Source organism: Macaca nemestrina, chromosome 12 (genome assembly GCF_043159975.1).
Source record: "Macaca nemestrina isolate mMacNem1 chromosome 12, mMacNem.hap1, whole genome shotgun sequence".
In the NCBI taxonomy this organism is placed as follows: Eukaryota; Metazoa; Chordata; class Mammalia; order Primates; family Cercopithecidae; genus Macaca; species Macaca nemestrina.
The window spans coordinates 84,172,238-84,198,326 of NC_092136.1; the positions used below are offsets into that span (position 1 = coordinate 84,172,238).

Sequence of the window (26,089 nt, forward strand, 5' to 3'; positions counted from 1 at the left end):
TGGCTAACACGGTGAAACCCCGTCTCTACTAAAATACAAAAAATTAGCCGGGCGCGGTGGCGGGCGCCTGTAGTCCCAGCTACTCCGGAGGCTGAGGCAGGAGAATGGCGCGAACCCGGGAGGCGGAGCTTGCAGTGAGCCGAGATGGTGCCACTGCACTCCAGCCTGGGCGACAGAGTGAAGACTCCGCCTCAAAAAAAAAAAAAAAAAAAAAAAAAAAAAAAAAAAAAAAAAAAAAAAAAAAAAAAAAAAAAAAAAAAAAAAAAAAAAGAAATCTTCACTTATGCATCTAACATGTCTCTTAAACTTAAGAAGTCCAAAACGGAACTATTGGTTACCAATGCCTCAAACGTCTTTTCTGCCTCATGTAGAGGTAAATGGAAACCATCTTTCACTCTGTTGCATATGCCTATAAACTAAGAATCATTTCGAGTCTTCCCTATTACTCATCCTTCACAACCAATACATCAACAGGTCCTTTCAAATCTATCTCCAAGTATATCTTGAATAGTTTACTGCTCTCTAGCTCCATTGCCTCTACTCGGTAATAAAACATCAACAGGTCCTTTCAAATCTATCTCCAAGTATATCTTGAATAGTTTACTGCTCTCTAGCTCCATTGCCTCTATTCGGTAATAAACTACAACTATCTCTCCACTGTGATACTTCAAAAATGTCCTCCACCAATCCATTTTCTCCCTAGCAATCACAGTAATGTTTAGGAAACTGAAGTCATAACATGTGTGGTAGCCGGTTTCCAAATATTGCCCCAATCAATCCTGTTTCTTCATATTAGAACCCTGTGTAGTCCCCTTCCACAAGGAACTTTGACTAGTCTGTGACTTACTTTAACTAATGTAACGTATCAGAAGTTACTTTATGCCAGTTTTGAGCCTAAGCCTTAAGAAAGCCTGTCAACTTCTGATTTGGAGAGTCATGAGTGTTCATGTAAGAATTATGCCAGTATTTAAAAATATCCATGTATAAATATCATATGCATATCTATATATGTGAGGTTTTTTTTATATATGTGAGAAGACAAGCCCTGAGACTGCATAGAAAGAAAAAGAGACTCAGCCGTCTCAGCATCACAGTCAGGCTTTCGTATGAGTGCAGTCCCAGTTGCTATTTGAATACTATCAATTTAGAGACCCTCAATAAGACCACAGAAGAATTTCTTGGATGAGCCTACTTAACTCACAGAAACATGAGAGACAATAATAGTTCTTATAAGTCATTATATCCACATAGCAATGAATAACCAAAACAGAAATTGATATTTGAAAGAGAGCCCTACCGAAACAAAAATATAAAATATGTAGCATTGGTTTTGGAACTGGATAGCATGCAGAAGCCAAGAAGGGCCTACAGGAGATGGTTAATGAAGTCTGGAAGAAAAGTGGGGGAGCATTGTCATCAGAGGCTAGAGAAAAGATTGTTTGTGTGACAGTGTAAAGTTTGACATTATCTCTTTCATTAACATGAAAAATAGAAAATATAGCCAATGAACTTGTCTATTTAGCTAAGATTTCCAGGAAGAATACTGAAATTGTCCACTGTTTGTTTTGGAGTGTGGGGGTTTTATGAGGTTTTTCTTAGCAATGTACAATAAATACTAATAGCTATGAGCTAATGAAGGAACTGTCCAGTTTTCAAGCACAATCTAGAAAAATATGACCAATCCAGGACTTGCTAAGTTGGAGAAGAAAACCATTTCTCCTTCATAGCTCTGCCAGTCAGCAGAAGATTCTCAAAGTAAGAAATGGCTTTAGCTCAAGAAACAAATCCAAGGTGCTGCCAGTAAAGCATGGCCTAAGGAAATATTTGATTAAGCCTCAGAAAAATTTGAGGCCATGCCTGATACACTCTTTTGACTGGGAAAAATGGCTCTAAGATTCTAAATGATATTGTCCCACAGACCTCAGATTCTAAGCCCAAGGTAGAAGGGGGCCTATTTCAAAAATTTATAGGTGTGCCTTCTGTCTCATAAAGTACATTAAGATCTTATATATAGGAAGCTAACAAAGGTTTCAAAAGAATTATATAAGCTTAGACAGGGAGGTACAGAGACAATCAAAGAAAAGGGATGTTTGGGTCCCCAACTCCCTAGAGACAGACAGAAGATAAGGAAGCTACTCAACTGTAAACACTGGTCATTTTTTATCGAAAAGTAAAAATCAGTGGATGGAACCAAAAGCCCAGAGAACAGCGAAAATAACTGAAGAGAACTATTCCCAGAGAGCACAACTATTCTCTAATCAACATACATTCCTTGCCCCCAGAACAGTGAGTTGATAACATGTGCCTACCTAGATTTCAGAATTATTAAAAGCCAGTGATGGCCTGCTGTGGTGGCTCACACCTGTAATCCCAGCACTTTGGGAGGCCGAGGTGGGTGCATCACTTGAGGCCAGGAGTTCAAGAGTAGCCTGGACAACATAGTGAAACCGCATCTCTACTGAAAATACAAAAATTAGCCAGGCATGGTGGTGCATGCCTGTAATCCCAGCTACTCAGGAGGCTAAGGCAGGAGAATCACTTGAACCCAAGAGGCAGAGGTTACAGTGAGCCGAGATTGCACCACTGTACTCCAGCATGGTTGACAGAGTGAGACTCCATCTCAAAAAAATAAAAAATAAAAAATAAAAAATAAAATAAAAGCCAGAGAATGCTATGTTTACTCCCCAACTCCAGCTTTTTACATAGAAGTTTCTATTATGGTACTCCTATCCCTGTCTCACATTTTACGTTGGGTATATGGGAGAAAGATAACTTGTGTCCTTGGTTCACAGGCCTTTAGAACTTGTGTCCTTGGTTCATAGTTCTTTAGATCCATCTGTACCAATACATAATTTAGCTGATAAGATCTTGGACTTTAAATCTTTGCCTGATGCTTTAATGGATGAGACTTAAGGCTTTGAGGTAGAAGGAAAGGATATTTTGCATGTGGAAGGGACATGGGTCACTTGGGGCCAGAAGGCCGACTGTGTTAGCTAGTCTTAATGATGGTACTTAATGAAGCCTAACTTCTGGTATCCACACCCTTATACAGTCCCTTTTTCCACACTGACTTAGAACTGGTCTGGGACTTATTTTAACCAATATATACAGCAGAGGTAATACAGTGCCAGCTCTAGGCCTATGCCTTAAGAAGGCCTGATAACTTCCAATTTTGTGTTTTAGGGAGGCCTGAAGTCACCATTTAAGATGTCTAGTTACTTAGCTGGAGAGCCTACCTGGCAAGGTCACATGGAGAAACAAGTGGAAAGATGAGGTTCTGAGAGGAACCTCATAGAGATGGAGAGAGGCCAAATCGTCCAACTTCTGAACCAACACTCAAACAGCATAAGAGACTTAAAATTAGACTAAAGAACTGCATAGCTGAAACAAATCAACTCACAGAACAGTGAGAGATAATAAAATGGTGGCTGTTTTAAGCAATTAGATTTTAGAGTAGTTTGTTATACAACAATAAAACATGAAACAGCATGTCAAGCATGTCACTCATTCACCTAACATCAATGACTTCTTATTAACACAGACTACCATCCAAAATCTAAAATCCTTCCCATTACATTTAAGTTCCTACATAATAATTGTCCTTTCCTACATATACAACCTCATCTTTTGCCATATTCCTCTGCATGCTATAATCCAGCCATATTATCACCTTTTATTTTCCCAGACCCTAACAAGGTGGTGGTGCTGTTGGTGGTGGTGTTGTGCCATAGTCTTTGCACTTGTGGTTGCTTCATTCTTGAATTATTTCCCCTCATTTCTTAGTACAATTGGTTCCTTCTTATTCTCTAGATCTTAGTTCAAATATCATTTCCTCAGACAGGTCCTTTTTGACTATGTTTTCTTTAGTTATAATATGTCACATTTTCTAAGGCAATTTACTTTATAGCACTTACAATGACATTGTTGCAAGTATTTGTGTACTTTGGTGCTGTTTCCATCTTAGAAAGCTTAAACATCAAAAGACCTATGACATTATCTATCTTTTTCACTGCTGTGTGTCCCCACTCCTACACCTAGACAGGTTTTGGCACGTAGTTGGCAGTAACATATTGTTATTGAGAGAATGATTTAATTAAAGGTAAGAAATGGGTGTTATTTATAAAATATTTATTATAATACCTAACTGCCTCCAGAAAACTCTTTTGTTTTATAAAATATTGCATTTCTAATTATTTATTCAATTTTGCCTTACCCTGACTGATTAAAAATTCCTTGATGGTAAAAACCATGTATTTCTGACTAATTGATACCCGTTGGTCTTGGGCAACTAGGATGGTTGGTCATCCTATCTGCCACACACTAATGCTGCTTGTGGTTATATGTTGCCCTGTTACTGAATTCTGACCAATGGTATGAAACAAGAAATCATGTACCTTTCTTCCAGGCCTAGCCCTTAAAAATTTGCTGTGCAACATCTTATTATTTCCCCAAATGGCAGTTGAACAGAGAGAAGTCTGAAGACTTAGAGGAGAAAGAGTCTGAATTGCTAAATGACTTGCTGTAGTGGACCTTGCCACCCACTTCCACCTTAGCAAACCATACAGGACTGTGATCTGAGCAAAAATAAACTTTTATGGAATACTCACAGCTAACATCATACCTAATGCTGAAACAATGGATGCTTTTCCACTAAGGTGAGGAATAATACAAGGGTGTTCGCTCTTACCACTTCTATCCAACAATGTACTGGAATATCTAGGCAGGGCAATTAGTCAAGAAAATAAAATAAAAAGCATCTGGATTGAAAAGGATGAAGTAAACTTATCTCTATTTGCAGATGACATAATTTACATAGAATATCTTAAGGAATCCACAAAAAGCTAATAGAATTAATAAACAGATTCAACAAGGTTGCAGGATACAAGATTAATATACAAAAATCAGTTATATTTTTATACACTAACAATGAATAATGCAAAAACGAAATTAAGAAAACAATTTTATTTTTAATTACATAGAAATAATAAAATATTTAGGAATAAATTTAGCATAATAAGTGAAAGACTTGTACACCAAAATTACAAAACATCATTGAAAAAATTAAAGTTCTGACCAACTAAAAAGACAGTTCATGTTTATGGACTGCAAGGTTTAATACTGTTAAGAAAACAGTGCTCTTCAAACTGATCTACAAATTTCATGCAATCTTTTTAAAATCCCATTTGCTTTTATTCCACCAGAAATTGATAAGCTGACTCAAATTAATAGTGAATAAGCGAATGAATATTCAAAAACAGAACATATCATGTAACCAGCATCCAGAACATTACTTGCATCCCAGAATACCTCCATATGCTGCCATCCAGTCACTTCTTTCCAAGAGTAGCCATTATACTGAAATGTGACAGGATGGATTAATTTTAGCTGTTTTTGTACTTTATAGAATAGAATCATGTTGTGTGTACTTTTTAATGTCTTCCCTCACATGATATCATATTTGAGCATTTCATGCATATTGTTGTGCATATTTTCTGTCAGTTTATTTTTATTGCTATATAGTATCCCACTATATGAGTATATGACCTGTAATAAAGTGAGTCTGGCTTTGGTCCCTTGACATATGGTTCTCTCAGTTCCTATTAATTCACTGTAATTGAATTCCTGCCCAAACTGGAGCCCAAGAGTTTTGTGGCTTCAGCCCCCATTGTTAGTTGTAGGTTTCTATTCCATTTTGGCCGCGAAGAAAGATGATTATCAGTCTTACATGAGCAATGCAATGCTATTATCTTTGTACCACCTACAACTATGGGTTTAGAGCAGTAAGATGTAAACTCATAAAATCAACTTTTTGTGGAGTTGATGGGGGGTGTAGTCTTTCTGATTTTATCATGAAGAAAGTCTCATTTGGTTTGAGTAAATCTCAACTATACACATACACATATATATTTTTTAAACAGAGATAATAGGTTTCTTACAGTCATTAACAGACAAGGTTTCTAGCTATAATTTAATATAGTTATCAAAGCATTTTTATTTAAATTATATTCTATATATGTTAAATGATATAGATTTTTATTATGATAGTTATATACAATTTTGTATTTAAGTAAACATTAAGTAAAATTGGGTCACAATAAAAATATTAATTAAGTAATGTTTCTGATGGTAAATGAACATGTCAAAAATCATTAAGGTGGTAAGTAAATGATTTAAGTTTGGGATACTTTTAATGAACCGATTTGATAGCTCAGCTTTCATTTATTTATTTGTAATACAAACTCCAGGTCTATAGTTACCTTTTGGATCAATGGGTGATCCTACCTGCAGGAAATCTGCAGCTATAGCGGCTTCTTTTCATACATCATCCCTTGCCCTAATCTTTTCCATAGCAATCAGAGCTAATGAGCTGCAACTGATTGCATAGGGTCATTGTGTTAACAATTCCATGGAGTAAAAACATTTTCAAAAACATCCTTGGATCTAAGGCATGATAAGCCAATCCAAGGAAAGTGCACCAAATTATACAATTTCAGGCACAGCATCAAGCAAACATGATGCAAGTCTGAATCTTACTTATGGTTTAATACATGAAGGGCAAATCGGTGTAAACTCACATGCTAACACCAACCTATTGATACTCGCCTCTGTAGTGTTGTGTTCAGAAGGATTCTGAAGGAAAACCTGGAATATTAGGAAAGAATGTCATAGGCATGGGGGTGGGAAGTGACAGAATTTGTGGTATGGGTTTGCCATCTTTGATTTAGAGAGTAATAAATAGTCCTGATCTTTGATGATCTCAGATATCAGAAAAAACATTCTTCACTAGAATGCTGCAGTATAAGACAGTATATAATTAAGGTAACTATAAAATAAATGAAATATAACCCGATTCATTGTACCAAACATATGTTTATTGGGAAAAATCAACTATTCAAGAGTAAAATAAAATGAAAATACTCAAAGACAAATGGGTTAATAAGGATGGAATAAAAAAGGGATTTGGCAGATATCTGGTAGCTTTTAAGGAGAACAGTTTAATCTTTAAAATTAACAACACTAGAGAAAATGTCTTTCCAGAAAAAAAAATTAAAAAGTTGCCATAGTAACTAGTGCTAGAACCTCCACACAGACCAAATTTAGCAAAGCTATACTTACTTTTTAATTGTATAAACTATTCAGTTGAGAAAGGAAGAAAAACAAAATTAGATTTATTTTGCACCTACTATGTGCCAGGTGTTTCACACAGTTCTCTCAGTAATCATCATGAGAATCCAGTAAAGAAGGAAGGATTAACTTCAGTTTTAATGATGAAAAACTTGAGGTTCAGAGTGGTCATTTATTTGCTTTGAATTACACTAAAATTGGAGAAGCAGGGTTTCCTGAGTCTGCGTTTTTAGAGGACTCTGAATAACCCTATTTGCTTTTTTAATAGACTACATTATTTTTTTGGAGGCTACAGAAAGACACTATTGCCATTTTGAAAGGCAAACTTGACCCAGTGAACATCAGGGTCTTTTATACTAAAGAGATAATATAACATGAAAAGGGAAAGTTTCTTTTTCAACATTACTCACTGGGGAACTGGTGGACTGCCCAGTTATTCCTGAGGACAGTCAGAGTTGTAAGAGAGGCAGCTGGACAATTTCTTATTTGTCTTGTTCAAACATTATCCAAATACGTATTAAAATTCTCTCAAATCAAATATCTTAAAATAAGATAAATACCATAATTTCTATTCCGATTCCAGTTTCTCTGTCCTCTCATTTATTAAAGAAGCATTTATTTAGTGCCTACCCTGTATCAAGCACTGTGCTAGGTCTTAGGAATTGGAGAAAATCAGTCCAGCTAGATACTGCTTTCTTCTGCCATGTGACATTAGCAACAATCCTTAACTTTACTAAGGGCAAACGAGACCACTGAAAATCCCTAGTCTTCCTTCTTCTCACAGCAAACCATTCCACAATTAGCCCAAGTCTTTGTTCAGAAATTGAATCATTTGTACTCAAGAGAAATTCCAATATAAGCCATCTGAAATTTTGTAATCTGAGGATTTTTATCAGACAGGGAAGTAAAGCAGGCTGACTGAATACTTATAAAGAATTTGATCTGAGTGGGAGTTAGATGATCTTTCTCATTTTAAGATGCCTTAAAAAATCAGTAAGAGAACAACTGAAATGTGGTATGTGAGCTCTGGAGGCCTGCAATTGGCCCTAACAGCCATAGAGGATGGGGAAATCCCATTGACCTAGTTTGCTACAGACTCATAATACTGGGGATTAACTAAACCATTGCTTATGTGTTGATAGGATGAGGTGAATTGGGTTCCAGCCTAATTCCCACAAGGCATTAGGGACAGGAATGTCTTCAACAACCATCCACAAACCATGGAATAAAGCCCAAACTTCTTAGACTAACTTTCAGCATCAAATCACTGGCCCTCTTCCAATCTCTTGTTATTCCCCAATATAAACCTGCCTAACAAGTAGAACAAAAATGTATCTGTGACCATGGACAAGTTTTTCTTTTTTTTTTTTTTTTTTTTAAACCCCTCTGAGCTTCAGTTTCCTCATTTGCAAGACTGGAATGGTATTAGTATTTGCCTCTAGACATTTCTGGATGATTAAATTAGTTAACATATACAAAACCTGTGAAGTAGCAGATGATGCTACCACCACTACCAATCATACTACTTTTGGTAACAGCTAGACTCACTGCTCAGCATTAAGTTTACCAAAGGCAAAAACATCCACTGAAAACCCCTGTCTTCTATCTTCATGAAGCAAACTATTTCCCAATTAACCCAAATCTTTGTTCAGAAGTTGAATTATTTGTACTCAAGGGGAATTCCAGGGTGAGCCATTTTGAAATTCAGTCACTTATGGGCGTCTGCATGATTTATACATTCCTATTTCCAAGTCTGTCCCTGCCTAAAATGCCTTCTTCATTCCTCATTGTTGAGGCAAGTTCAAACCGCATATTAAAGCCTAGTATAAATCCTACCCACCCATGAATCGTGGACTGCTCGCTGTAACCTATAGTGATTCTTTTATTGTGAAATGCCACTTACTGTGACACTCGTCACATATTTCTATTATATATTTGTCCAAAAATCTTCTCTCATTGAGAAGACTTAGCTCTGTGAGGGCAGTTGCTAAACTGTCTACTTTATTTTTAAACCTCTCTAAGTATCTACCTAGCACAATTCATATCTAGAAGGTGCTCAGGAAATAATAGTTGGTTGACAGATTCAAATGGAGGACAGGAAGCCTTGTGGTTCCATGGTTGTGTCAGATGACGGGCTCAGAGGATTAAGACTTTGAAACTACTAGAGAGGCTTATTCATGAGGCCTGAGCTTCAACCAGCCAATCATGTTTCTGCCCCATGTTAACTGCCACTGGCATAAACAGATAATTTGGTCATGGAATTTGAATCTCACACTTGGATTTAACATCAAGTATTATACAAGCTAGTACCTGTTTCTGCTCATAAATATGACTCCCATTTTGCTTCATTAACAAGATTTTGGTATCAAAGTGATAACTGGGAATAATGAATGCAGCTCCTTACTGTATTTATTGAAAGAATTGCTATTTTAATGTGAACAATAGCTAAAAAACGAAATGTCTTGTTTCTTACTTAAACAGCAGACAGGCATAAGACAATGTAGCTAGAGAGTAAAATATCTGAAGAGGAGAACATTATTTTCCCCTTATCTCTCTGGCATTCAAAACTCTCCCATATTTCTAGAGGCAAACAATTCCCTTGTTTGGGCCATAAAAACAAGAAACATCTTCTCTCATAATTAAAACATGCAGCTCTTCCAAGGCGGTCACTCCTTTCTAGCTAAGAAAGGCACAGTTCATACTGCAGAAGAATTATGCATGAGTTACAGCTAGGAGTTACACTTGGGTAAAATCCTCAATTACTGTAGCTTCATTAATACATTCTTGGTGTCTTACTGCTGAGTGACTGTTCTGAATAAATTTTGCTTTCATGCATGCACTCAAAGAAATGACAAAATTCTGAATGAATTAGCAGTCAGCATCCAGGAGAGCTTCTTCAGGTCATAGTTATTCAGAACTTCCTTTATTTGTCATAATGGGAAGAAGGGAAATGTGGAAATTTCACAGAACCACAGAATCTCAGAGTTAGAACAGAGGCTAGTGATCATCTATCAGGTCATCCCCTTCCCAGGTCCTCTTCCATCTAATGTGTAAATCCTCTCTAAAATAATTCCCCTGAAATGGTCACAGAGGGTAGGATAAACAATTCCAATTGCAAGGGCCTTACTAACATCTCATGACGCATTCCTTTTCATTACTCATTACAAAGTTATTTATGCTTAACTAAAATCTGCCTTCTCATTGGTCCTCATTATCCTCTCTAGGGCCACAGAAAGTCATTCTAATCCTTCTTCAAAAAAATAGTCTTTTCAATATTTAAAGGGATGTCACATATTTCATCCTGTGAAAGTACGCGCATCAATGTTAAGGAGACCGAGGGCTGCAAAAAGTCATGGCACTTCTCCGTTGGGAAAGCTATTGGGAAATAAGGACAGTTGGGTCCCATTAGCATGGAAGAGAAGGAGATATCATGTAGGTTCCCTTCAGCCACCAGTTTCACTGGCTTCCTTCCTTGTGCTGTACCCTAAACTTTCTCCTCTCTCTGATTGGCTCTGCTGTCTACCAGGTGTTCAAGCTATAAACTACCACTTTGTTACCTTTCACATACAACCCGTTAACTGTCCTAAATATACCTTGAATATATTCACTTACTTTCATCTTTATTGCTATTTATACTAGTCTAAGTTATTATCCTCCTTTATCTAAACTCATTTTAATTTTCTCGTGGCTAGTCACCTCACTTCCATGCTTGTCAGTCTGTATTCTAAATTGAAAATCAGATCACATCACACCCATGCTTCAAACCCTTCAAAGGCTTCCTGCTCCTCTAAAGACAGATGAAAGTCCCTAACATAACTTTCAAGGCTCTGCCTCTCCTAGTGTCTGCCTTCTCTCAGCCTCTTTCTGCCTCTTCTGTATACTAGCCTTGCTGCAGGCCTTCTTAGATAGGAAAAGAGTAAAGAAAATAAATCTGAGAAGGAGGCTGAAAAATAACAGTTATTGAGGAAGTAAAAGAAACAAAAGTACGTTCTGTCACAAGCCAAGGGAAGAGATCATTTCTATAGGAGAGGAGTGTCAACAAATTCAAAGGCTGCAAAGTCAAAGTAAGATGAAGTTTGGCATCTTTGAAGCCATTGGTAATTTTAATAAAAATAAGTTTCTGGGCAAAAAAAAAAAAGTTAGAGACACAGGTTACAATGAAGTGAAGCATACATAGAAGGGGAGAAAGCAAAGTAAGAAAAGTAGGAAGTATCTAGAAGGAGAAGCAAAGTCAAAATAGAAAATCTGTTTGTTTCTTTTTTAAATGGGAAGGTCCTGTCAGGATTGAAGAGATTGAAGAAACAATAAAGGAGTTAACTGATTAAACAAGGTTCCAGAGGAGATGAGAAGGTAAGATCAAGACAACACATGATTATGCAAAATAGCTAGCACAGTGAGTTCTCAGTGAGTAATTTGAATATATGAAGAAATAGTATTGATTTTTTTTTTTTTTTAATGAGCTGGAAACTAGTATGTTTTAAAGGCAGAGGAGGAATCAGTCTATGGAGAAGAGAAGGAATTCTTATTTCATTGTTAAGAATGTAATATGCTATGGATTTAAGTAAGTTTTCTGTGAAACGTAAGAAAATGCTTTAAATATTTTTAATAAGTGTACTTTTAACACTTAATTAGTGTGCTTTTAATATATTCTTCATACTTTATTCAATCTCTATTGTAAAAATTATTCCCACTTTGCTGTCCCTCCCCATCTAATCCAGAATTATAGTTATCTCAACATGGATAAATTACACTCTAGGTTAGATGCTGTACTTTCACATTTTGTCTTAAAGGAAAAACCAAGACCTTTGGCCTGTTGTTTGAATCTGTAGCTTGACATCTTGTTATTTCAATTCTAAAGTTGGTACCAATAAAACATGCTATTATTCACCCAATATTTGTAGCAACTTTTTTTTTTTTTCTTTGAGACAAGGTCTCACTGTGTGTCACCCAGGCTGGAGTGCAGTGGTTCAATCAATGTTCACTGGCGCCTGGACTTCCTAGACTTAAGCTATCCACCTTCTTTAGCCTCCTGAGTAGCTGGGACCACAGGTACATGCCGTCACAGCTGGCTAATTTTTGTATTTTTTGTAGAGATAAAGTTTCTCCATGCTGCCCAGGCTAGTCATGAACTCTTGAACTCAAGTGATCTGCCCGCCTCAGCCTCCCAAAGTGCTGGGATTCAGGTGTGAGCTACCATGCCCAGCTAACTTTAAAATGTTTTCTTTTTATTTGCATTTCGTTAAGGGCCAAGTTTAGAAATAGCAGTGGGTTTACAGTGGCCCAGAAAAGGTGTTCCTACTATTAACAAGTAGAAAAGTGCAATCTGGGCCGGATGCAGTGGCTCATGCCTGTAATCCCAGCACTTTGGGAGGCAAAGGTGGGTGGATCACAAGGTCAGGAGATCAAGACCATCCTGGCTAACACGGTGAAACCCGTCTCTATTAAAAAATACAAAAAATTAGCCAGGCGTGGTGGCAGGCACCTGTAGTCCCAGCTATTCAGGAGGCTGAGGCAGGAGAAGGGCATGAACCCTGGAAGTGGAGCTTACAGTGAGCCAAGATGGCACCACCACAGTCCAGCCTAGGCAACAGAGGGAGACTCCATCTCAAAAAAAAAAAAAAAAAAAGTACAACTGTTTTGTTTGTTTGTTTGTTTTTAATTTTAAGTTACAAAAAGTGCAACTTCTGATAGTGAGAGGTGAAGCCAACTGGGATTCTGGCTTGGGTGGGGACTTGGATAACTTTTCTGTCTAGCTAAGGGATTGTAAATGCACCAATCAGTGCTCTGTGTCCAGCTAAAGGTTTGTAAATGCACCAATCTGTGCTCTATGTCTAGCTAATTGGGTAGGGGAGTTGGAGAACTTTTCTGTCTAGCTAAAGGATTATAAATGCACCACACAGCCACTCTGTGTTTGGCTCAAGGTTTGTAAAGGGACCAATCAACACCTATAAAACGAACCAATCAACACCTACAAAACGAACCAATCAGCACTCAGTAAAAAAGACCAATCAGCACTCTGTAAAATGGACCAATCAGCTCTCTGTAAAATGGACCAATCAGCAGGATGTGGGTGGGGCCAAATAAGGGAATAAAAGCAGACTACCTGAGCCAGCAGGGGCGAGCTGCTAGGGTGTATTCTTTTGCTCTTTGCAAGAAATCTTGCTGCTTCTCACTCTTTGGGTCCACCCTACCTTTATGAGCTGTAACACTCACTGCAGAGGTCTGCAACTTCACTCCTGAAGCCAGCAAGACCACAAATCTACCAGAAGGAAGAAACTCCAGACACATCTGAACATCTGAAGGAAAAATCTCCGGACACATCATCTTTAAGAACTGTAACACTCACCACGGGGGTCCGTGGCTTCATTCTTGAAGTCAGTGAGACCAAGAACCCACTGGAAGGAACCAATTCCAGACACAATAGGAGCACCTGTGGCTTGAAAGATTGGAAATCTGGGAAGATGGTGGAGTGAGATTTTCTTTCACACAATGGCTCTGAAATTTTGCATTTGTCAAAGATTTGGTTAAAATAAAGCATTGTGGACCTTACCAGAGCTCTCTTCTTACTGATAGAGATGAATTAAGAAACTTCCCAATTGTCTCATAATATCTTATTTCTACTTAGTGGTATTCTCTATGAGAGCAATTACTGTCTTTCCTCTTTAGAATCCTAAACTCCTGGCACATGGCAGGATAGTTTGTGAATTAATACGTGAGACAAGTACTCAAACAAAAAGAAACAATTAGTTGTCCTTTTAATAAAAATACACACATTTTAAAACTAACATTGTGGGAAATAGTAGAAAGAGGAGAGGAAGCAGATAACCAAGGTCTAAATCACATTTCAGGTATTTATTTAGCTATATAACTTTGGTCAAGATGCTTAATCTTTTTATACCTTAGTTTACATATCTACAAAATGGGTTAATACAACATACTTCATAGGATTCCTAAAGGGACTAGACTGCTAGATATAAAACACCTAGCATAATTCTTGCAACGTAGTAGGTATTAAATAAATGTTTCTTCATTTATTTAATACTTTTCCCCTGAAAAAGTATAACATGGAATTTGCTGCTGTTAAAGAACTACTATCCAATAGGAGGAGGTAGATATATGTATATATAAACTTATATTGGAAAAAGTCAAGATATAACAAACATATTAAATGCAAGTAATGTCAGAAGATCAAAGGAAAGAGAATGCTTGATGATAACGAATTTGTGGAAATAACAAGTAGTAAACACAGCAGAAAATGAAGAAGTAATATAAAGCAACTCTTTTCCTCTTTTCCCTTTTATCTTTTCATTCTACAAAGTTCTTCTATAAACTGTGACACTTGTAGCAAAATACCTCTGATCTCTTCATTTTCCTCAGCACCATATAGTTTAACATCCATTGCTGATAATAACAGTGATGAATCAACACACTCAAAGAGAAGTAGAGGCAAGGTTTTAAAAAATCGACTGTTTAACTTTCCTCTTAGAAAAGTGCAAATTGCTATTCGAAATTCAAGACTTAGGTTAAAAGTCCCCTCTTCTATGCAGCCTCTCTGACTTCTTGAACAAAGCCTTCTTTATCCTTCCTTGTACACTGTCCCTCACATTATTGTTACAACAGTCATACATCGTAATCTTAACAGGCTGGTAGCCCTTCAGCAGCAGACACTGATTATATTAATCTTGGCATCCCCAGGACACAGCACAATGTTTTATATATAACAAGAAATCAACAAACATTTGCTGAATGAACAAATAAATTTCAACCTCTTTGACTTATAAAAAATTTTATTGTATTGGCTTATAAGCTAGTGCTAAATGATACGCTTTCTTGCCCTCATAATTGTTTCACATATGTTCATTCTATTCCTACAATAATATTGTAAACTCCTCAGGTGTGACCCACAACTTACGTTTCTTTGTTTCTGTCACCACCTCAACCCTACTCCCGGTGGGAACAGGCACAATAGCAAAGAATGTTCCTTAAGTACTTTCTGATTGACTTATCTTTAGAAAGTAATTTTCTGACAATGAAGCTAGGGCTTCATTTGTAGGTAGAATGTATTTTATGTGTACGGACTGGGATTTTCTAGTGTTGAAAATAGAAAGCTATATTAACGGTGCCTTTCATTTACACCATTAATCAAATTCCCCTCTACCTCCTGTCAAAAAGCCCTCTCATGTATATACTGTACTTCCAAGTTGACTGGTAAAGAAATTCAACTGATGAATCACATAATAGTGATCATATAAAATAATAATAAAGGACACCTGTGTTAGTAATAACACACATAGGCAGACCAAATTCTGCCTTCTTTTCATTGTCAGTTTCCTGGCGTTTGGCAAGTAGCTAATGTTTTAGAGCATTATGCATTAGTATCTAACCCAGAACATTTAATGAAAGATATAAAAGTCAAGCAAGAAAAATAAAAACACTGAAGACAAGAGAATTCCCAAAGCCAAGTGGAAATTGCATTAGCCATGAAAGGAAGTGGGGAGGGGTGATAAATAAATACTAAGAATGGAAAAAAAAAAAAAGACCATAAATTTTGAGTTAGAACATACACTTATTTATTTATCCAGTAAATATTTACTGAACACCTAGTATGTGTTCATGTACTATATCATATGGTAGGGACTTTTGAGGAGCTCACAATAAGAGGAAGACAAAGAAGTAAATAACAACAATACAGTATGAGAAATACCATTAAAATGGTACTTGGTAACAGCACAGGCTGCTATAGGAACGAAAAAGGATATACCCTTCTCGTGCTTGACGGTCAGGGAACAATTTCTGGTGGTGGTAATATAAGCTGAGAGATAAAAGAACTGGCTTCATAAAAGAGATCATGGGAGGAAAAAGAAAGGGGGATCAACATGTGAAGAAAAATCTTGGTTTGTTCACAGACCTGAGAGAAGTTTGTAGAAACAGCAGTAGGTTTATAGTTGCTAGATTGGTATGGCTAGATTCACATCCAAGCTCTGCTACCAGCTGTGTAACTTCTGACATTACTGACCCTTTCTGAATCTTGATTTCCTATCGTTTGAATATTTTATATTCATACTACTGGCATAGTAACTGTCACCTAGAGGAGGTTTAAGAGATACTAGTTCCAAATGGTATTGCCTAAGTTTTCTTCTAGGGTTTTTATGACTTTAGGCTAAAACACCAAAAGCAATGGCAACAAAAGCCAAAAGTGACAAATGGGAGCTAATTAAATGAAAGAGCTTCTACACTGGGAGACAAAAAAAAAAAAAAAAAAAAAAAAAAAACAAAAAAAAAAAACCCACTGTCATCGGAGTGAACAGGCAGCCTACAGAATGCGACAAAATTTTTGCAATCTATCCATCTGACAAAGGGCTAATATCCAGAATCTATAAGGAACATAAACTTACAAGAAAAAAAACAAACAACCTCATCAAAAAGTGGGCAAAGAATATGAACAGACACTTCTCAAAAGAAGATATTTATGAGAACGACAAACATATGGAAAAAAGCTCATCATCACTGGTCATTAGAGAAATGCAAATCAAAACCACAATGACCTACCATCTCACACCAGTTAGAATGGCGATCATTATAAAGTCAGGAAACAACAGATGCTGGAGAGGATGTGGAGAAATAGGAACACTTTTACACTGTTGATGGGAGTGCAAATTAGTTAAACCATTGTGGAAGACAATATGGCGATTCCTCAAGGATCTAGAACCAGAAATACCATTAGCAATCCCATTACTGGATATATACATACCCAAAGGATTATAAATCATTCTATTATAAAGACACATGTATGTGTATGTTTATTGCAGCACTATTCACAATAGCAAAGATTTGGAACCAACCCAAATGCCCATCAATGATAGACTGGATAAAGAAAATGTGGCACATATACAGCATGGAATAGTATGCAGCCATAAATAAGAAAGAGTTCATGTCCTTTGCAGGGACATGGATGAAGCTGGAAACCATCATTCTCAGCATACTGACACAAAAACAGAAAACCAAACATCGCATGTTCTCACTCATAAGTAGGAGTTGAACAATGAGAATACGTGGACACAGGGAGGGGAACATCACACACCGGGGCCTGTCGGGGGGTGTGACTAGGGGAGGGATAGCATTAGGAGAAATACCTAATGTAGATGACGGGTTGATGGGTGCAGCAAACCACCGTGGCACGTGTATATCTATGTAACAAACCCGCATGTTCTGCACATCTATCCCAGAACTTAAAGTATAATTTTAAAAAGAGATATTAGTTCCGTCCTGCTTCTCTCCCACCAACCCTGCTTGCTATCCTTGTCTTCCCTAAGGAATTTATTAGCCAGTTCATGTGAGCTCAGGATTCACCTACCCAATGAAATAGCTGTACCTATTTAATGTAGATAATTTTATCACAATTTAAAGCTGACCTTTAATTGTTCAGGCCCAGGTGTTTATGTGGCTGCAAAAGTTCATAATTCCATTTTTTAAAAGCCTGCAATCTAATGGATTGTCCAGTTTCATTCTTCTAATAGCTTCTGACCCAGTGCCAGTTCTTGCCATTTAGACCTTTACTATGGCTGCCCTTTCCATCTGAAATCTCCTATTTGAGGAAGTTTATCAATTTTCCTGGATAAACCTCTGTATTTTCTTCTCTTCCTTTGTAATGTTTCTGTTAAGTGAGTGTCTCAGGTGGGCTTTTCCTTATCCTCTGACATGTATTAATTTGTTGTAGAAAATGGAAATCATCTATATTGATAACATTGTGAAATTAATTTTATTTCTTACTATTTAATCCATCCCTTCCTTTACTCCATCATTAAACCAACATGTATACTGAACAAACACCATGTTTGTTTAAAATACACGTAAAGAAATCTGGCACTATTTCTTTGCAAAGATCAAGGCAACATCCTAGCACCAAATGGGCTTCCATGGAAGAAAAAGGCAAGGAAGGAACTTAGAGTCTGATGAAGAGATAAAACAGAAAGATAAATAAAATTAGTAAAATAAAAGAAATGATGACTGTGGTAAAAGAAAGAAAGCAAAAGTTCTGGAAGTTCAAATAAAATAACATGGGATTTGCAGTGCACTGAGGATCTAGGTATAAAGCCGAGCTAGGTTGTTTTCTGCAGCCCCGGACCAGTTGCCTAACCTCTCTGAGTTACTCCATATTTAAAATGGATACACCTACATGTCTGTATGGTTTGAGTTTTTAAAAAATACTGTTGGTAAGGATTCAGTGAAATAAAATACAGGGAATTTCTTTATAAACTGTAAAGTTTCAGATAATTTTAATGAAATAGACTGCTACCTGGGAAGAGATACTTTCTTCAAGACAGTGGAGAGCAATATATTGGACAGGTTAGCATACTTCTACACAACCTTATTAAAGACTGGTGGATATGGGTTGCAGCTCAATTCTCTGACTACATGTTTGGTTTTATGAATACAGTATTTTAAAAAGAGAATTTGAAAACCTTTAGAAGGGATATGTACTTCTCAGTTGATTTAGTCCTCGCCTATTTCCCTTCTGACCAGGCAAGAATTTACTAATGTTCTCAGATACTTGCAAAGAAGCCTTAGGTCTACTATACATGTCTATCTAGGAAAAAGTCAACTTTCTCCTCAGTCTGAGGACATGCAGAACCTATACATACACTTCATGGATTAGCCTGGATCAATTTCCTCATTCTTCCTGTAAATATTCTTCTTTGGCCACACATTATTTTACTGTTTTCTTTGTTGGACTCTACATCAAATATATATTTCTCTTTTCTTTACTATCTCCTTCCCTCTACCCTCTCAGCCTCCATTACCATCATATTTGCATGCATTGTATTCTTTATAAATTCAGAAATCCAATAACTTTAAATAAGGAACTATGGGTTTTTTCTGAACAATGTTTGATCCACTTCAAGTCTACAAACATATGCATAATATTCTGGGCTAGATTCTGGGATGTAAACAAGTAATTACAGAGCAACACGGCAGTGTAACAATAGAGGTTCAACTAATTATTTTGGATAGATGAAAAAGGGAGCCATTTATACTACCCGGGAAGGTTGGGAAAGCTCTACAGAAGAATAGACAATATTTCAGGCAGCCCATCAACAGTGGGAAAATTTTCTCTAAATGAGAAAAGAAAGGACAATATTTTAGGTAGAAAAGATGGCTTAAGCAAAGGCACGGAAATATGAAAATTCATAGGTGTTGGGGGAGTGAATTATTTATAATTCCTGGTACTCAGGAGCAATATACCAAGACAGAGTAATATAATACATTAGGCATATACGAAGAAAAACCTGACTAAAGATCCTTAAAAGGGGCTTGACCGTGGCCAGAGTGGTACCCTGCTTAGGATTCTATTCGTAACAAATATATAAAAGGTTATTCTCTATTATGAAGCAACAACATATAACATAAAATTGTCCAGCCCAAACAGAGATGATGGCCAGTGTAGGACCACTCCTGACTCTTGCTGTATCCATGGAACACACTGCTAACCAATCAAAACATTTGTCTTACTAAGTCTGGATACGGCCTCAGAATCCTCCCCAGTTGAGATTTCTATAAGGCCTATAGCTACTGAAATGAAACATATTTCCAATACTGTTGTAGGTTATGCATTGAGAGTGAGGAATGACCCTAAAAGATATATTGATAAACCAGTAGAAATTATTTCATTATACCTCACATTTACACATGCAGAACCCAGGAATGCATTTCTGCTATATTTCTCTTGAACTATGTCCATCAGTGACTCAGAGTGGCCCTATGCTTTGGGTCAGAGAGTTTGGACACTAAATTTATGAGAGAAAATGGCAAGCTTCAATCACACCAAATTCTAAATGTAGCCAAATACCACATAATTAACTGCAGATTTTCAAAGGTGACAGTTATTGATTTCAAATTCATTTTAAAATTTAGCCCACAATGCTTAACAAAAGCATCCTAACAAAACAAATAGCATAGATAGGCTGCATAGAACAAAGCCCCCAAATCAATCTTCAATGCTCTTATAACATATATGTGAATTAGCCATCAAAGCTGAAAATGTTTGGGAAAAAATCCACTTTCACAAGTTGATTAAATTATTTCCTTCATAAGCATAAACAGTTTAGAGAAGAAAAACCCAAGACTGATTGCTCAGGATCTCCAGGGTAAAAGAAACAAACACATTTGTAAAATCTTCAACTTCACAAGGTATCCTTTGCCAAACCCCTAAGGAGCAACCTTAGAATCTGCTACAGGCTGTAGCAGCTGCCTGCCCACTTTCTCAGCAGCAAGAAATATGCTAAGCAGTGATTATCAACAGGGAAGAGGATCAAAAGGTTGAGGGAATAATTAAGCAAGATACCATTTCTTCTAAAAACCAGTTTCCTATAGAGGTTGTAAATGATGGAAGCGAGGTTAATCTCAAATTTCAGTCAATTACATGTGAAACACATCTATTCTGTGCTGCTTCTGTGGGAGCTCCCACTAGTATAGTCTTCTGACAACAGGAGCAGCATCAAAGCCAAGGTGATTTGCTGCCAGAGCCTGATCAAGTATATGCCTGTCCCTTCCAAAACAACAACAACAAAATCACAACCCACAAACCCATGGGAGGAGACCAAAGTCAAAGCCAAACAGGTTCTCAGTCTTCCATGCAAAAAGCTTGTAGTAAGATTTCTCTTGGAAGTTATCATTGGTACAAGCAATGCCACACTGAGGGAAGGCAATGACTTGCAGAAAAGAATCAGGAGCAAGGAGGTGTGAGATGTAGAATGGGAATCACTCTAATTCTGCAGATGCTAGGTAGAGTCTTGTCTTGCTACCTACTGGCTATTTGAGCCTGGAAGCACTGCTAACTTCACTGAACCACACTGTTCTCACTGGGGTGAATAAAATCCATTTCTTGCTCTATTTACAGGGTAGTTACGAAGAAATAGAAGGGAGGGAAGATTATAATAATTGAAGACATGACATCTCATATTGTCTCATTTAACCTTCATTATAATCCTATGCAGTAGTTATTATACAATTTTTTTTTTTTTAACTGAAGAAGCTTTTAAAAAGTGAAGAATCCAGAGAGGTTGTGATGTGTCTAAAGTGATAGCTGATAAGTGGCAGGAGAAGAGTTCAAGTCTTGACTCAAACGTTAATGTTCTTTTCTCTGTGTTATATCTGCCTTTTTAGACTGTAATTTTTTTTTTTTTTTTTTTTTTTTTTTGAGACGGAGTCTCAGGCTGTTTCCCAGGCTGGAGTGCAGTGGCGCGATCTCGGCGCGGTGGCTCAAGCCTGTAATCCCAGCACTTTGGGAGGTCGAGGCGGGCGGATCACAAGGTCAGGAGATCGAGACCACAGTGAAACCCCGTCTCTACTAGACTGTAATGTTTTTAAAGGCAGGGGCCATAGTTGTATTTTTCTCGTATCCCTTGTACACATTCATTACATAGTAGGTATGCAGTAAAGATTTTATGAATAAATAAATAATGTCCTTAAGTATATAAACTGGTTCAGCTCAGTGTGGCTAAATAAACATTTAGTATATTTTATTGTCAGACATCTCGTTTCTAGCTAGGAGCTAGGGATTCAAAGACAAGTAACAATCATTTCCGGTCCTCAAGGGAGTCACAGTACAGTGAGAGACATATAGAGAAATAAAATCAACCTTCCACTGGTTTTAGTTATATCTTCTGAGGTTTCAGAGAATTCATGAACTGCTATTTGAACATGTGCTGGAAGTGTCTGCAGTTACTTCTCTGCTAGCCATTGGCCTCACCCAGAGTGGGAGTATGGACTCCTTTAGCTTGTGGCAGAGAATGAGCCATGGTGAACAGAGAGAGCTGTTTTCACTTCCCACTTTGGGACTTCCAGGTAAGTAATCTCTGAGTCTCAAGGTTCAAGTTTTGGAAGGTCTGAGGACCCAAATACTTACATATTTCTAAAGCTAGCTTTTCTGTCTCTAGTTAGCCTTTGTTTTTTAAGGTTAAACATCAGCAGCATTATTAGAACAAAGAAGAGGTTTGGACAAAGTCAAAACTTACAGAGGATTCAAAATGCAGGGAATTTGAAACCCCGTCTCTACTAAAAATACAAAAAATTAGCCGGGCGCGGTGGCGGGCGCCTGTAGTCCCAGCTACTCAGGAGGCTGAGGCAGGAGAATGGCGGGAACCCGGGAGGCGGAGCTTGCAGTGAGCCGACGCGCCACTGCAGTCCAGCCTGGGCAACAGCGTGAGACTCTGTCTCAAAAAAAAAAAAAAAAAAAAAAAAAGAAAACATTGCCAAGCACAGAGTAATAATAATATGGTCACTTAGTAGAAACAAACGTAGGTGTCTCTAGGACTAACATGGGCATCAAGGAGACTCTTAACGCTGACAAATCCTGAGAATGTAAACACATCAAGGGTACCATAGTAAACACAAAATTGTCAGGACCCTGTTTAATAATAATTATGGAAGGAAATATATAACTATCATGGCCACTGAAGATGTGTTTTATTAGGTCTCTTCCTGTCCTAGACAGAGTATCCAGTAAGGCTAACAAGTCTCCTCTTGTTCAAATTCCAGGCTCACCAAGAAATTTGCAGTAGAAAACATTTTAAATAAGTAAATAAGCCTTTTTAAACATATGCATTTTCTTAAATACATGCCCTTTGATCTATTCAGTCAGCAAGGTCATTCTGCATTCATTGCTTCAAGTAAGCAATAATTCCAAAACAAACAAACTGGGATTCAATTTTTGGCTTTTGAGTTTTAAAAGTCTATTTCTTAACCAGAGAAACAGAAATAACTCCCTGTAGATTTGGGGGAATATAGGATGAGAAATGACAACTTTTCCTACCTCGCTGACTAAAAATCCCCTAGGCTAGGAGGCAGTGGACTTTTGAAAGGAAACAGGAGTGTGTAGATGTTGTAAACATCTGACGAGGCAGGAACTTCTCAGTCTCAGCTCAATGATGGGTCAGGCAGACACAGACCCCGATGTAGACTTGTATGATTCATTCACAGAAGAGATGTGTAGCTCAGGGAGGTTGACAATATCTCAGACAAAACAAATGACAACAAAGGTCATTTACCAGGAAAACTTGATAACAAAGTAAAATTTACTAGCAAAACTTATCAGCAAGGTGCTGGGCATATAGTACAAGCAAATATTGAATAACTGGATAAAGTCATATCTGACTATACTATGAATTTTCAAATTCTAGACCTGGACACCAGGTTTTGACAAGAGTGACTAAACTATATCAAGCTAGCATATTGTTAATACCCCCTAAAGGATGCAGTATGAAAAATGTTACATATCTCTAACAAATGTTATCAATTAAGAACAGGGCAGAGTAAAATGTACATTTAGGTTCCTACTTGCCTATTTGTTACCGCTTCTGTAAGATCACTATTTCCCTGCATCTAGCTTCTTTCTAATCTGTCCACAATGCATATCATACGGAAATGAACATACAAGTCACTGATACTGTTCTGACTTCTTTTCTGGGCTTTAGAGCCTGGAAATAGGCATTACGTGGTTGCTGCTGAGTGATCTGTGGTGCCATGGTGCTTCCTATTTAATAAGTGGCTTGCCTGAATTTTAGAATATCAGATGCAGCAGGCAGCACCTAACAGATAGCTGGATACAATGACTGAGCCTTTTACTGCAAGATGACAAGGTTGAGTTAAGATAGTTCTGTTTAATGCCATTCTTTAAATTAGTGTGGCTCTGGCAGTCTCTGAAAGGCTGAACATTATATATAATCAAAGTGAACAAACAAGTTTCTCCCTCCTCAATTTGAACTAACTCAGCTATGGAATCTACAAATATTACATATTTTATGCATCTGATGCACAACCTAAGCATGTAGAGAAGATGCTATATAAATCGAAAGATATATTAAAGGCTCCTGACAAAAGTGCCACTAAGAGAAACCCTACAATAAATCATTTTGTATAACTATTTTCTCCATTTATCTCTTCTAGACTATACTCTCTGAGGAAAGGGGCTGTCTCTTCTCAACTCCTGAACTTCAGAGCCCAGCACCATGCCTGGGTTGGCAGATGCCGAATAGGCAGTGGTTTTAACCTAAATAACCAACAACTAACTTACACAATTTGTGAATTTAAATTAGGTATTTCAGGGTTTTCCTAAAGTAGAATACTTAGAATATTTTGGAATATTCCCTTCCGTTTGGCAGAAAATATGTTTTTGGAAAAATGCCAGTGGAGATGCATATGTGTCAGCACAAAGATGGAAGTACTCAATTCCACTGGCTTCCTGGTTTATTGTGTGAGTTTTTGAAAACATAAAATGGATAACCCATGAAGCTGAGAAATACACTAAATAGAACAGGTTTTGATGAAAATATATTAAGTTCAATGTTGTACATGCAAAGTATGGAGTACATCTATGCCATCAAGGTGGACATATACATTTGTGTGTCATTAGCATCATTTTATGCATAATGTGAGTGAATTATGTCACCCAAAGAGAATAGATGGAGTGTATCCAGCCCTGAGAAGAGTGATATTTTAGCAGCAAGTGGAAAAAGAGGAGTCTGTGAAGCCGGATGAGAACAATTAGAGATATCAGAGGTTAAATTGAAAAACACTCCTCTTCTCATTTTCTTTCCAGCAAGGTCCTATTATTCTTTAAGCTTAAAAAATGACCTATAGGAAGAAAAGACTAAGATATTCTTTTTTGAATAGGCCTGTTATGGTTTTTTGAATAGGCCTGTTATGGTTCCTTTGCTCCAAGATTAATAGGATTATGAGAGAATGACACAAGAACGCTTTTTTCTTAAGAGAAAAATGCCTATTTTAATATTATGGCTATTGATCACTTCTGAATCACTCTCCAAGTAACTCACAATAGCTGTTGACAATGATGAAGTGAAATGCCATACAGATAGATGGGCATATGTGTGTCTTCCTGCCTATTTACATATATTCATCACCGTGTACATAATACACACATTTATATATTTATATATACACATACCTTCTCGCCTAATAATATGAACTCTTTTGACCCTTCCTATTTGTAGTGTGACCAAATATAAATGTGATAAGTTCTGACTATTAATATCATCCTCTTGTTTCAGGGGAAGACATGCCCACAACAGAAGAGATTATTACACTTTTCAGACCTGAATTGACAACAAAAACCAGACAAACATAAAGGAAGTAAACTAACATTAATTCAGAATCTATTATGTAAAAGAACTGTTCCAGGTTCATTATATTTATTATTTCATTTAACCATCCTTTTAAAAAATGTACTGGCATCGTATGCATCATGATTGCAGCTAACAAATAGGAAACAGCCTTCGGAGGACAATGGCTGGGACATCCTATGTTTCAGATATGCCTCTTCACACTTTTTTCTGCCCTCAACTACTCAATTTATGGGCACAATCACTCTATACTTAAAGATAGGCCATAGATTTCCAACACCACTGCTGCATATCGGAATATTAACTTTTGAAAGTTACTCAGCCCCTTTTCCAGGCTTCCTGTATAAGGATCTCAGATAGGTCCCTAGAATCTCATTTTTCTAAAGAACCACAAGTGATTCTGATGCTGAGTCAGTATTGGAAATCACTGGCTGTGGTGTGCTCAGGATTTCCAGAAAGCATATGCCAGTGTGGTTTGGAAAGCCATTAAAAATATAGTGGCTAAAAAACCTTCACAACCTATTACCCAGATTCTGGAAGTCCAGGGACCACTATTTGTAACATAGGCTTTTTGTCTGTGTGCTCAAACCTTAAGGAAAGCTATAGTGAAGCTTGAGGAAACCAGAAGATTGTTGCTGAATAACCAAAGGGATGAAGAAGACTCTTAAGTAGATATTAAAGGCATATGATTTTTTAATCTGCAAAAAAGCAAGCTGAAAAGGAATATAATTGGGTATAAATATTACTGGTGGGATAGAGAAGTGAATTAGATTCATATGCCTTGAATCTAGTATAGAACTACATAATTTCACTGTTTATTTATTTAT

At 37.1% G+C, this 26,089-nt stretch overlaps 1 protein-coding gene and 1 long non-coding RNA gene across 22 annotated transcripts in view; both read right to left on the bottom strand.

Annotated features, from left to right (window-relative positions):
- LOC105468849 (discs large MAGUK scaffold protein 2) overlaps positions 1-26,089 on the bottom strand; it is a 2,241,192-nt gene that overhangs the window by 1,398,652 nt on the left and 816,451 nt on the right. The gene's annotated exons all lie outside the window — the stretch shown is intronic.
- Positions 192-24,777, bottom strand: LOC139357652 (uncharacterized). Its single transcript, XR_011611225.1, has 2 exons — positions 16,370-24,777; positions 192-275 (listed from the first exon to the last, which is right to left on the bottom strand). It is a non-coding gene; the product is annotated as an uncharacterized lncRNA (long non-coding RNA).